Below are 13,741 nucleotides of genomic sequence, written 5' to 3'. Positions count from 1 at the left end.
GCAACTGGAGCAAAGGTTTCTTCATAGTCTATACTATAGGTCTGTGTGTACCTTTTGCCACAAATCTTGTCTTGTATCGCTCGATAGATCCATCTGCATTGTGTTTTATAGTAAACACCCATTTACATCCGATAGTCTTTTTTTCCTCGGGGTATAGTCTCCAATGTCCAAGTCTGATTTTTCTCAAGAGCTTTCATCTCCTCTTTTATAGATTGGACCTACTTAGGATCGTTCAATGCTTCAGTGACCTTGGTTGGAATATGGATAGCAGACAACTGATGCACAAAAGCCTTGAGTGGTTCAGACAGCTTTTTAGTTGATACATGATTTGCAATTGGATACTTGGATGTCTTGCCAATATTAGGTAAATAACGGTTTGGTGGCTTCCCAAGATTTTGCCTAAAAGGTAATTGATATCCAATAGTTTTATCATATAAATACACAAGTCTAGTAGGAGTAGTTACCTCAAAGATATTCTCAGGAGATTGGTCTGTTGGTACTGTTGAGTTAGAAGGGGGGTCTTCATCTTGTTGTTCTGTATTGTCTGTAGGTGTGAGACTCGGATTAGAAATATCTTTGCATGGATCAAGTGGGTCAGGCAACTGATCGCTATGAATGAGCGATTGGTCGCTTTTCAACAGAGAGTAATCTCGTGCTCCAGACTCGGGATGATCAATCATTTCTGTACAGAGGAGAATTTCTTTGTTTTCCAAGTTGCTCCAATTCTGCTCTTCACTTCGTATCTCCCCCTGAAGCGCAGAATTGGATGATGGGTCATGAAAGAACAGCTCAGATTTCAGAAAGGTCACATCTAAAGTGACATAGGTTCGTTGGGTAGGAGGGTGATAACAGCGGTAGCCTTTCTGATGAGTGGCATAACCCACAAAAACACAACGAAGCGCACAGGGATCAAGTTTGCTACATTGATTTTTGTGGAGATGAACGAAAGCCACACATCCAAAGATTCGGGGTGTGAGTACCAAAACAGAGGGCAGAGGTCTGTGTTGCGCAAGCACCTGTAAGGGAGTTTTAAAGGTCAATACACCAGAAGGCATGCGGTTGATCAGGTGAACTGCAGTGACAACAACATCATCCCAGTGATGGCAAGGAACATGAGTGCTAATCAGAAGTGCTCGAGCGGTTTCAAAAAGATGTCGATTCTTTCGTTCAACAACACCATTTTATTGCGGTGTCTGAGGACAAGTCATCTCATGGATAATTCCATGTTGTTGGAAGTAAGTCAGAAAGTCATGACTGAAAAATTCTCCACCATTGTCTGAGCAAAGAATCTGGATTTGAGCATTAAACTGAGTTTTTATCTGTTTGTGGAAGGACTGAAAACTGGAAAACACTTCATTTTTATTCTTCAGCAAATAAAGTCATGTCATCCGTGTACAATCATCGATGAATGTGACAAACCATCGAACACCAGAAGGAGCAATAATAGGCGAAGGTCCCCAGACATCAGAGTGAATTAACGTAAATGGAGTAGTACACTTGTTCGTACTCAATGGATAGGGCACATGGTGACTCTTGGCCAAAATACAAGTATCACATGTGAAGTCGGAGTCTTTGAAACCTGAGAATAAATCTGGTATAAGATGCTTCATATAACTAAAAGACGGATGTCCCAATCGACGATGCCACAACCAGATTTGCTTTTGTTTGCTATCAAAAGGATGTGTCACACTGTTAACCACGCTGGGACTGAAGTCATCAACATAATATAGCCCCCTTCTCTTAGTACCACGACCAAGAATCTCCTTAGTGTGAATATCCTGAAGCAAATAAAAACTCGGGTAAATGAGTACACAACAATTCAATTGTTCAGTAAGCTGACTAACTGACAACAATTTAGTGGATAAAGATGGAACAAGTAAAGTATTAGACAATATGAGAGAGGATGAGAGTGCAACAGTGCCAGCCCCTGTCACAGGATAAGTAACACCATTGGCATTTGCAATACAGGTTCGTCGAGGTTGTATAGTATTCAGAAAATCATCAGGATCAAACGTCATATGATCAGTTGCACCGGAATCAATTATCTAGCTCTTGGAATCAATCTTATCGGAAGTATGGAATCCATAACCAGTACCATTACTAGTCATATTGCATTATCCTCGATCTGTAAGAGTAGCCCACCAATTAGGGTAGCCATGTGATTTAAAACAAGTCTCACAAGTGTATCTCGGATCACCACAATATGCGCAATTTGGTCCATATGTCGGGGTCGTTAGTCTAGAAGTCATAATCTGTGCAGCGGAAGATGCATAGGATACAGGTTGAGTAGGAATTTGGATCGGAATCTGAGCCTGAGTCGGGGTCAAAGTCGGAGTCGAAATTAGGATCGGGGTATGAATCATAGACAAATTCGGGGTTGGGGTCATCATTGGAGTGGGGGTCGGGGTCGTCTTCGGAGTCCGGGTCTGGGTCATCAAAAGAGGATCCTGATTCTGGATCGGATTCGGGGTCAAAGTCTGCATCTGTAGGGGCGGAGCCATCTGGGCACTCAACTCAACAATGGCTGGTTGAGAAAGAGAGAAAGAGTCAGTGGTGCTACCTCCGTGAGGGTTGAAAAAATCAACCCCCATAGCGGCAGCGGGGGTTTGAAACTAGAGTCAGCAATTCCAAGATCGCCACTCTGATACCATGCTAAAATATAAAAACTATGAGAGAATATTTGTTTGTGGGAATTTTCTATGTATCATTCTCCTTGTAGGAGGTCATATTTATAATACATTTAAACCTGAATGGGCAAGTAAATAATAAATTCCTAAATCTATTTACAGTAAGAAATCAAGAATTAAAGTAAATCAATTACAATTATAATAGGAATTCTTGGTGTGTAAGGAAAGTAAGTCAATATCCACAAGTCACGCCAACATATATATGGGTCATATCTATCTATAGGGAAAGTCTTGAATCGGGCAAGTGAGAAACTGGAGAGAGAGAGAGAGAGAGAGAGAGAGAGAGAGAGAGAGAGAGAGAGAGAAATCAACTACTCCTCTCTAATTAATCTAATTCTAAAATTTTCATATATTAGATTACAGATTTTAATGTGGAACTTACATGCATAACATGTGTAAAATTTAATAGTATTGTATGGAAAAGATATAATTTATGCTTGATTTTCTTTTTCTTTTTGTAGAAGAAACGACAACTTTTTTTATTAACAAAATAAAGCAAATTACAAGAACAAAAATGATCCTAGGGGACGTATCATACCAGGAATAACTAGTGCATCTTGGAAAGGATGCGTTTCCTTTCCATAACAATAACCCCATAAAAGAAAGAAAGTATGCATTTCCTTTCCTAGTTTTGCAGCCGACGTGATTGAAGACTAGGCTTAATTCTCAAAAGTCAACTCAGCTATATATATTTGTAGCATTTACAAAATAATTAAGGTCAATTAATTCCCTAAAAATACCATATATATTTTGAACGTAATTATATATTTATGACTATATATTTTGACTCTCTATATAAATCGCACATCGTCTGAAATTTTTAGTAGAACAAGTGAAGTGAATTCAAGAAAAAAGGATGGTTAAGTTTACAACCCCTTGTTTAGTCCTCATTTTGGTGCTCTTGTCAACCACCAATGGTTTGTTTCAATGATCTTCAATCATATATATTTTATTTTTTTCCTGTTAGTTAGGCTTTTCAATTAAGTATTTACAATCTCCTATATATATGGTCAAACAGATGTCCATGCATGCAAGCTATTAGGGTTTTTTTTTCTTTTTTCTTTTTGGTTGATCGTATCAATGCATGAGTCGATAGAAAATCTAAATTGGATCATTTTTAATTACTTTTAATCTAAGAATCTAGAGTTTTTTCAAGTGCATAAACTCATGTCTACACTTGTTTTTTCTGTAAATATTTTGTAATATAATTTTATATATTGCAGAGTTTGTTCAAGAGGCTTTTTGTTTTTTAATTTTTGGTTCATTTCATAATAAGATTATTTTTTTTTTTTTTTGAGAATTAATTAATTGTCTCTCTCTTTTTTTTCTTTTTTTTTTTTTCAGTTTGGAAGATTACAACTGTTGAAGGGTCTAAGTGTTGTACTGATCATTCTGAACTTGGAAAGTGTGTCCCTGGTGCGGATGACAACCCAAACGGTGGAAAATGCTGGACATTTTGCACTTCAGATTGTGAGAAAGGAGGCATCTGCAAACTATTTGGCGATCATCATCATTGCCATTGCTTATGTTGATTTTCTTTCAACCCTATTCCATAATATTATTAATTAGTTAACAGTTTTATCTAAGATACTTAAGTTGGCTAGGTAGGGGGGCTCCTCCCCTACTAGACTAGATCGTCATTTCCAATTTCAATCTTATGTACCCTTCTTTAGTTGAATAAAATTATCTTGGCATTTTGTCATTTCTGTGTGCTCAGGCTTTCCGTTGCAATGTGCCGTCTTTGATTCTTCACATAGCTGTCTTTACAACTTTTATATCCTAAACATAAACTCACATAATTTTAACCATCTAATTAAAACCTAAATTGGTATGGTATATATGCTCTATTATTATTAACTAAATTACAATATATGCGATCTACCTTCATGTTTTGTATTTAATATATTTTAAAGCATGTCATAAACTCCCTGATTTCTAGCACATTAATGACCCCAATTTTTTAAAAAGAAAGTATCATACCATGAATAACTAGCATGCATCTTGAAAGGAAAGATAATTGATTTCAAAATAATGATAAAAAAAAACCCCATAAAAGATTAAGACTGGGTTAATTCTCAAACGTTTCAATAGTCAACTTAGCTTTATATATTGGTAGCGTTTGTAACAACGTAATTAAGATCAATTAATTCCCTAAAAAGACCATATATATTCTATATTTTACTGTTTCGACTCTCCATATAAACCGCACATCGCCACAACTTTTTTGGCAGAAGAAGTGAAGTGCGTAAACTCATGTTCTTCTTATCATTAGTCACTATAGAATTTCGCTTTGAAGCATCTATACCCTTCTTTACTTGAATAAAAATCTCTATGTTGGGGTTGATATATATGGGCCTAGAATATTGCAAAAGAATATAGGCCTCTAAACCCATCTTCTCAACCACCTGGGATCTTTATTGGATTTGTTTCTATTTATGTTGGGTCAGTATTAGGTGTGAAAGATCAAAAGCCAAACATATCTGATTAAACCAGGTATTGTAGATATTGCCTCATTTCCACCCCCAAACAATTTTTTTAATTTCCCATTTCCAAACAAAAATCCCACTATTTGCCAAAAAATACCATATATATTTTGAACGTAATTATATATTTATGACTATGTATTTTAACTCTCTATATAAATTGCACATCCTCTCAACTTTTTAGCAGAACAAGTGAAGTGAATTCTAGTTAAAAACGATGGCTAAGTTTACAATCCCTTGTTTCTTCCTCATTTTGGTGCTCTTGTCAACCACCAATGGTTTGTTTCAATGATCTTCAATCATATATATTTTATTTTTTTCCTGTTAGTTAGGCTTTTCAATTAAGTATTTACAATCTCCTATATATATGGTCAAACAGATGCCCATGCATGCAAGCTATCAGGGTTTTTTTTTCTTTTTTCTTTTTGGTTGATCGTATCAATGCATGAGTCGATAGAAAATCTAAATTGGATCATTTTTAATTACTTTTAATCTAAGAATCTAGAGTTTTTTCAAGTGCATAAACTCATGTCTACACTTGTTTTTTCTGTAAATATTTTGTAATATAATTTTATATATTGCAGAGTTTGTTCAAGAGGCTTTCTGTTTTTTAATTTTTGGTTCATTTCATAATAAGATTATATTTTTTTTTGAGATTTAATTAATTGTCTCTCTCTTTTTTTTCTTTTTTTTTTTTTCAGTTTGGAAGATTGCAACTGTTGAAGGGTCTAAGTGTTGTACTGATCATCCTGAACTTGGAAAGTGTGTCCCTGGTGCGGATGACAACCCAAACGGTGGAAAATGCTGGACATTTTGCACTTCAAATTGTGAGAAAGGAGGCATCTGCAAACTATTTGGCGATCATCATCATTGCCATTGCTTATGTTGATTTTCTTTCAACCCTATTCCATAATATTATTAATTAGTTAACAGTTTTATCTAAGATCCTTAAGTTGGCTAGGTAGGGGGGCTCCTCCCCTACTAAACTAGATCGTCATTTCCAATTTCAATCTTATGTACCCTTCTTTAGTTGAATAAAATTATCTTGGCATTTTGTCATTTCTGTGTGCTCAGGCTTTCCGTTGCAATGTGCCGTCTTGGATTCTTCACATAGCTGTCTTTACAACTTTTATATCCTAAACATAAACTCACATAATTTTAACCATCTAATTAAAACCTAAATTGGTATGGTATATATGCTCTATTATTATTAACTAAATTACAATATATGTGATCTACCTTCATGTTTGTATTTAATATATTTTAAAGCATGTCATAAACTCCCTGATTTCTAGCACATTAATGACTCCAATTTTTTAAAAAGAAAGTATCATACCAGGAATAACTAGCATGCATCTTGAAAGGAAAGATAATTGATTTCAAAATAATGATTAAAAAAACCCCATAAAAGATTAAGACTGGGTTAATTCTCAAACGTTTCAATAGTCAACTTAGCTTTATATATTGGTAGCGTTTGTAACAACGTAATTAAGGTCAACTAATTCCCTAAAAAGACCATATATATTTTATATTTTACTGTTTCGACTCTCCATATAAACCGCACATCGCCACAACTTTTTTGGCAGAAGAAGTGAAGTGCGTAAACTCATGTTCTTCTTATCATTAGTCACTATAGAATTTCGCTTTGAAGCATCTATACCCTTCTTTACTTGAATAAAAATCTCTATGTTGGGGTTGATATATATGGGCCTAGAATATTGCAAAAGAATATAGGCCTCTAAACCCATCTTCTCAACCACCTGGGATCTTTATTGGATTTGTTTCTATTTATGTTGGGTCAGTATTAGGTGTGAAAGATCAAAAGCCAAACATATCTGATTAAACCAGGTATTGTAGATATTGCCTCATTTCCACCCCCAAACAATTTTTTTAATTTCCCATTTCCAAACAAAAATCCCACTATTTGCCAAAAAATACCATATATATTTTGAACGTAATTATATATTTATGACTATGTATTTTAACTCTCTATATAAATTGCACATCCTCTCAACTTTTTAGCAGAACAAGTGAAGTGAATTCTAGTTAAAAACGATGGCTAAGTTTACAATCCCTTGTTTCTTCCTCATTTTGGTGCTCTTGTCAACCACCAATGGTTTGTTTCAATGATCTTCAATCATATATATTTTATTTTTTTCCTGTTAGTTAGGCTTTTCAATTAAGTATTTACAATCTCCTATATATATGGTCAAACAGATGCCCATGCATGCAAGCTATCAGGGTTTTTTTTTCTTTTTTCTTTTTGGTTGATCGTATCAATGCATGAGTCGATAGAAAATCTAAATTGGATCATTTTTAATTACTTTTAATCTAAGAATCTAGAGTTTTTTCAAGTGCATAAACTCATGTCTACACTTGTTTTTTCTGTAAATATTTTGTAATATAATTTTATATATTGCAGAGTTTGTTCAAGAGGCTTTTTGTTTTTTAATTTTTGGTTCATTTCATAATAAGATTATTTTTTTTTTTTTTGAGAATTAATTAATTGTCTCTCTCTTTTTTTTCTTTTTTTTTTTTTCAGTTTGGAAGATTACAACTGTTGAAGGGTCTAAGTGTTGTACTGATCATTCTGAACTTGGAAAGTGTGTCCCTGGTGCGGATGACAACCCAAACGGTGGAAAATGCTGGACATTTTGCACTTCAGATTGTGAGAAAGGAGGCATCTGCAAACTATTTGGCGATCATCATCATTGCCATTGCTTATGTTGATTTTCTTTCAACCCTATTCCATAATATTATTAATTAGTTAACAGTTTTATCTAAGATACTTAAGTTGGCTAGGTAGGGGGGCTCCTCCCCTACTAGACTAGATCGTCATTTCCAATTTCAATCTTATGTACCCTTCTTTAGTTGAATAAAATTATCTTGGCATTTTGTCATTTCTGTGTGCTCAGGCTTTCCGTTGCAATGTGCCGTCTTTGATTCTTCACATAGCTGTCTTTACAACTTTTATATCCTAAACATAAACTCACATAATTTTAACCATCTAATTAAAACCTAAATTGGTATGGTATATATGCTCTATTATTATTAACTAAATTACAATATATGTGATCTACCTTCATGTTTGTATTTAATATATTTTAAAGCATGTCATAAACTCCCTGATTTCTAGCACATTAATGACTCCAATTTTTTAAAAAGAAAGTATCATACCAGGAATAACTAGCATGCATCTTGAAAGGAAAGATAATTGATTTCAAAATAATGATTAAAAAAACCCCATAAAAGATTAAGACTGGGTTAATTCTCAAACGTTTCAATAGTCAACTTAGCTTTATATATTGGTAGCGTTTGTAACAACGTAATTAAGGTCAACTAATTCCCTAAAAAGACCATATATATTTTATATTTTACTGTTTCGACTCTCCATATAAACCGCACATCGCCACAACTTTTTTGGCAGAAGAAGTGAAGTGCGTAAACTCATGTTCTTCTTATCATTAGTCACTATAGAATTTCGCTTTGAAGCATCTATACCCTTCTTTACTTGAATAAAAATCTCTATGTTGGGGTTGATATATATGGGCCTAGAATATTGCAAAAGAATATAGGCCTCTAAACCCATCTTCTCAACCACCTGGGATCTTTATTGGATTTGTTTCTATTTATGTTGGGTCAGTATTAGGTGTGAAAGATCAAAAGCCAAACATATCTGATTAAACCAGGTATTGTAGATATTGCCTCATTTCCACCCCCAAACGATGTATTGTCGTCGCGCAAAAGTTTGTCGCGCGAAGTGACTTTGCGCGACGAATTATTTTTCGTCGCGCAAAATTTGGTCGCGCAAGACTTTGAGTGACGAAGTTTCAAGTTTCGTCGCGCAAAGTGACTTTGAGCGACGAATAGTTTTTCATCGCGCAAAATTTGGTCGCGCAAGGGGTTTTTTTTTACTAGTGTTTATATTTTACTGTTTCGACTCTCCATATAAACTGCACATTGTCGCAATTTTTTTTGGCAGAAGAAGTGATGTAAGAAGTGAAGTGTGTAAACTCATGTTCTGCTTTTCATTAGTCACTATATAGTCTGCCTCTACAATAGTAGAATCCAGATTATATGAAGAATGATTTTTTTGAAGTGTGTAAACTTTTTTTGGCAGAAGAAGTAACGTAAGAGGCAGAGCTTTTTTTTTTTAAGTCTGTCTCTGCAATGGCAGAATCCATATTATATGAAGAAGGATTTTGCTTCACGCGCAAAAACTCATTTTCCTCGCACAAGTGGTCCATTTCGTCGCCTAAAATACCATTTCATTGCGCAAGTACGCGCCGACATCCAACATTTGCGTGATGAAAAATCATTTTCAGCGCACCAAATTTCATCACTCAAATGCTCAATCTCGTCGCGCAAAAGCCAATTTTTGTCGCGCCTGAACATGCCGACATCAAACTTTACGCGACGACAGAAATTTTCGTCGTGCAAGTATTTGGCGCCAAATAAAAAAATCCCACGTTTTTCTTACGTGACGATAACGTGTGTTGTCGCGCTAAGAGTTGTTTTGCAACGACAGTTGTCGCTACGCAAGTGTTTGGAGTCAAATAAAATAACCCGCAGTTTTCTAGCTAACTTTACTCCACAATAACGATTACAGTCGCGCTAGGTGTTCTTTAGCGACGATATTTGTCGTCGCGTAAGTGTTTGACTCGAAATAAAATAAACCCGCATTTTTCTTCCTAACTTTGCTTGACGATCAAGTATTTGGTCGCGCTAAGTTTTCTTGCGCGGCGAACTTCTTGGTCGCTCAAGTTTTGAACTATAAAATTATTATTTGCGATAGTTTATGCTACGAATGATTGCTTTCGTCGCGCAAGTGCTTTTTACGTGACGAATTTTTTGTCGTTAGGCAAATAGTAAAATGTAGTAGTGTATAGAATTTCGCTTTGAAGCATCTACACCCTTCTTTACTTGAATACAAATCTCTATGTTGGGGTTGATATATATGGGCCTAGAATATTGCAAAAGAATATAGGCCTCCTAATCCATCTTCTCAACCACCTGGGATCTTTATTGGATTTGTTTCTATTTATGTTTGGTCAGTTTCAGGTGTGAAAGATCATAACCCAATCATTCATCAGAGTATTAGGGTTGGGTGTTTTAGCAAGTTGAACTCAAAACATATCTGATTAAATCCAGGTATCGTAGATATTGCCTCATTTCCACCCGCAAGCAATTTTTTTAATTTCCCATTTCAAGACAAAAATTCCACTATTTGCTCATTCTTCATCGAATTATATGGATTGATCTAACAATGATGAAATTTATATTCTGTTTACTGAATCACATGAAATTTTACCTAACCCCATTTATTTAATGTCTGAAATACATATGAATGGAGGAATAAAGAGAATTTTTTAACTCAAATTGAAATTTGCAACAGATGGAAGGGAACTGATAAATTCTACTTAGACTTATGCAATTTTGTATAGAATATCAAAACGAAAAGTAAGTCAATTTCTACCATTATTATGATATTCCGTATTTCGAAAATATTTTTGTTCACCGCTTTAACATAAGGTGTATTATCATCACCTTTCTTAATACTTGATACGTGTCCATAGACATAACAATTATTAATTTTTTACTTTGTATTTATGAAACAATGGTTATGCATAAACATGTGTCAAGTATTGAGAATAGTGGCGATGATACACCTTAACTTAAAATGGTGAGCGAAACCTAATTTAGAGTGTTTTGCCACTTGACTTTTTTTTTTTTTTTTTAGTCTGAAACGTGACATGTTTATGATGCAGTTTGCAGTGAATGTTTATTGATATAAAATATAAAATACAATTATGACTTAAAATTAAAATTAATTTGCCCCAAAAATCAATACGCGGAAGCATGTCATGCAGTGAAGCTTTGTAGCAGTGAAGTACTAAAAGTCAAACCTTTGAAAGTCGTGACTAATTGAGATTAGGGACTAGAGAGCGACTTCACAGTTGCAAAATTTATGAAATGACCAGAACACCCTCCATGGTCCATGGAGCAGAACAGAGCAGGAGAGGCAGAGTGAAAGCAAGCTGATGGAGATATAGGACAAAAATCATAACCTAGTTTATTAATTAATAATTTTCACAATCAGTTTATCTGACGTTGTGGATCTTCGTTATTGTATATGTGAATTAGGTGAGTTGACTAAAATAGTGAGTTCGTTCTCTTATACTCAAATTTGATCTTTCTTTTTAGATATTAGAGTAGTTCATTTTGTCAAAACAAAAAAAGTATAAATTATTCTTTAGTAGCCGTTCTTGTCATATTTTCGCTATATTTTAAAACATGTGGATGGGTAATATCAAATGGCCGTACAGTACTATAAGTATAATTTCTCTTAAAAAAACAGAGTTCACATATTTCCTTGTTAGGAAGTCATTTGATTAAGAAAGAAACTTTTGTCAATCATCTGTCAAGTGTAAACAAAATCAAACATTATCTTAATTGACACTTAAACTATAGCGCTTTCCGCCATTCTTGAAGGCTTTGGATAATCTGACAAATAGCCATCATTACCATATGAAAAACAACACTAATTAATAATTAAGAAAGAAAAAAAAAACAGAAAACAAATATGGATATAATAAAATGATGGATGGTAACTTGGAAGTGGTTAGATAGATGATGGCTATTTGTGGGGGGGTGGATGGAAGGCCCGTGAGATATAATTGTAACGTTTGGTTCGTACGTAATAGTGGCAGGGCAGATGGAAACATTGGTTTTATGTGTTGATTTGGGAGGTTATGGACTTAGCTTGGCTTCTGGTTTGGTCTCTCACGGGAATCTGGCCACCTCTATCACGTGTTTCTCTCTCTCTCTCTCTCTCTCTCTAAATATGGACATATTTGGCTTAGCTAGACTAGTTTTACGGCGGTCCACGTTTCTCCACCACCATTTCCTTCCTTAACGTAACGTCTTTGGTCGGTAGTGCCCTGCCTGGCTGTATGTCTAAATCAGTAGTACTACTATTAATTTCTATAGCCACACACTGTCAATTTTAACCTTGCTTGCTTGACTTCAACAACACTATGATACTAAATCTTGAACAGCACTATCTACGATTTTGTTAGACAACCGTGCCGGAAGGAGTCAACAATATATGTCCAGCTCTCCACTGGACTCCATCATGCAAGTGGAGAGATACAAATATACGGAAGTGCAGCCTCATCCTACATTAAATAATTAAAAATATGTTGGGACGAAACTTTCATTATCGCATGTGACCAATTAAATTGCGTGTAAACAATGATCATATATGTATATATATATCATGCAACTGCATGAAGATATTGTCAATTATTTACATCTCACAAATCATGTAAGTGATTAGAATGAGAAAAGCTTTGTAACCAGTATAGATTTGCAAACAAGCGTTGCTCTTTTCCAGTATAGAAGCATGTGTATGTAATGTGAAGATGGGGAGGTTCAAAACTCAGAGGATTCCTCTGTGCAAGAAAATCAATGCTCAAGATTTTTCATACGAGATGGAAAACTAGCATGAAAATGATATATATTCAATCTCTCTCTCTCTCTCTCTCCCTCTCTCTGTGTGAGAGTTGTACATCTCTCTTGGTTCCCAGCACAAAGTAATAAAATTCATCAATATCCAGACCAAGAAGAAGACAAATTGAGAGAGAGAAAAAAAATGTGATCGCGACCGTTAAATTCCTGAGTTATACACAGAGAGAGAGAGAGAGAGAGAGAGAGTCTTTATAAAACTGGCGAGATGGGTATATCTCTGACTCATAATCCCTACAAGCTGGGTCAAGGCCTAGCTAGCTAGTTCCAGACAACAAACAAAGTTATTATTTAGAGAATGTTAATAATGGACTGATCATCTTTTTAACCTTGTCTTGTGTCTGTTCATAACCTTGTCTTGAAAGAAACCCTTCTGTTTTTGGTAACTGGCTACAGTGCCCAAAAGTTTGGTCTGTGCTGTGAATTAATTTCATAGGTAGAGCAAAAAATAATTGAGAATACTGTTTAGTAGTTTAAACCAAGATAATTAATGGTTAATTATGCTAAAAGCTATAGGTAATTATAATTAGACAGAAAAGGGAACTGTGCATGCATGCCTTTTAAAGTGATGTATTGTTTTGTTTGGTGTTGAAAAGGGACATTTCATGGGAAAGAATAGACAAAGCTGCTGTGAGTAACAGAGAGAGACCCCCACTCTTACTGTTGCTGCTGCTGCTGCTGCCTAACTGACTCAGCCTTCAAATGACTTCATCATCCTTGATTGTTTTTTAAGAAATCCTTAACAACTTAATTAGTGTTACTAATCACGTTTTAAATTACTTTTTTACTGGTCAATAAAAGCGCAAACACGTGTACACACAGCTCCTCCAAAGGTTAAAGGGTTTTGATTTTCAGTGCTGCTGGGTATAAGAGTAATCTCTCTCAGTATGGTCACATTTTCCATCTCCCCAACCATCGACGAAGTGATTCTATCCAAATTGTTTTGTTGTTGTTGTTGTGAATGCCAATTACCTATGGATCTCTTTGTTCTGCCAGCTGCTGATCGTTTTCAGATCATCTAGTTTACTTGTCTCTTCTCCCTCT

Source organism: Prunus persica, chromosome G6, assembly GCF_000346465.2.
Source record: "Prunus persica cultivar Lovell chromosome G6, Prunus_persica_NCBIv2, whole genome shotgun sequence".
Lineage (NCBI taxonomy): Eukaryota > Viridiplantae > Streptophyta > Magnoliopsida > Rosales > Rosaceae > Prunus > Prunus persica.
Note: the sequence above shows the minus strand (reverse complement) of the source record.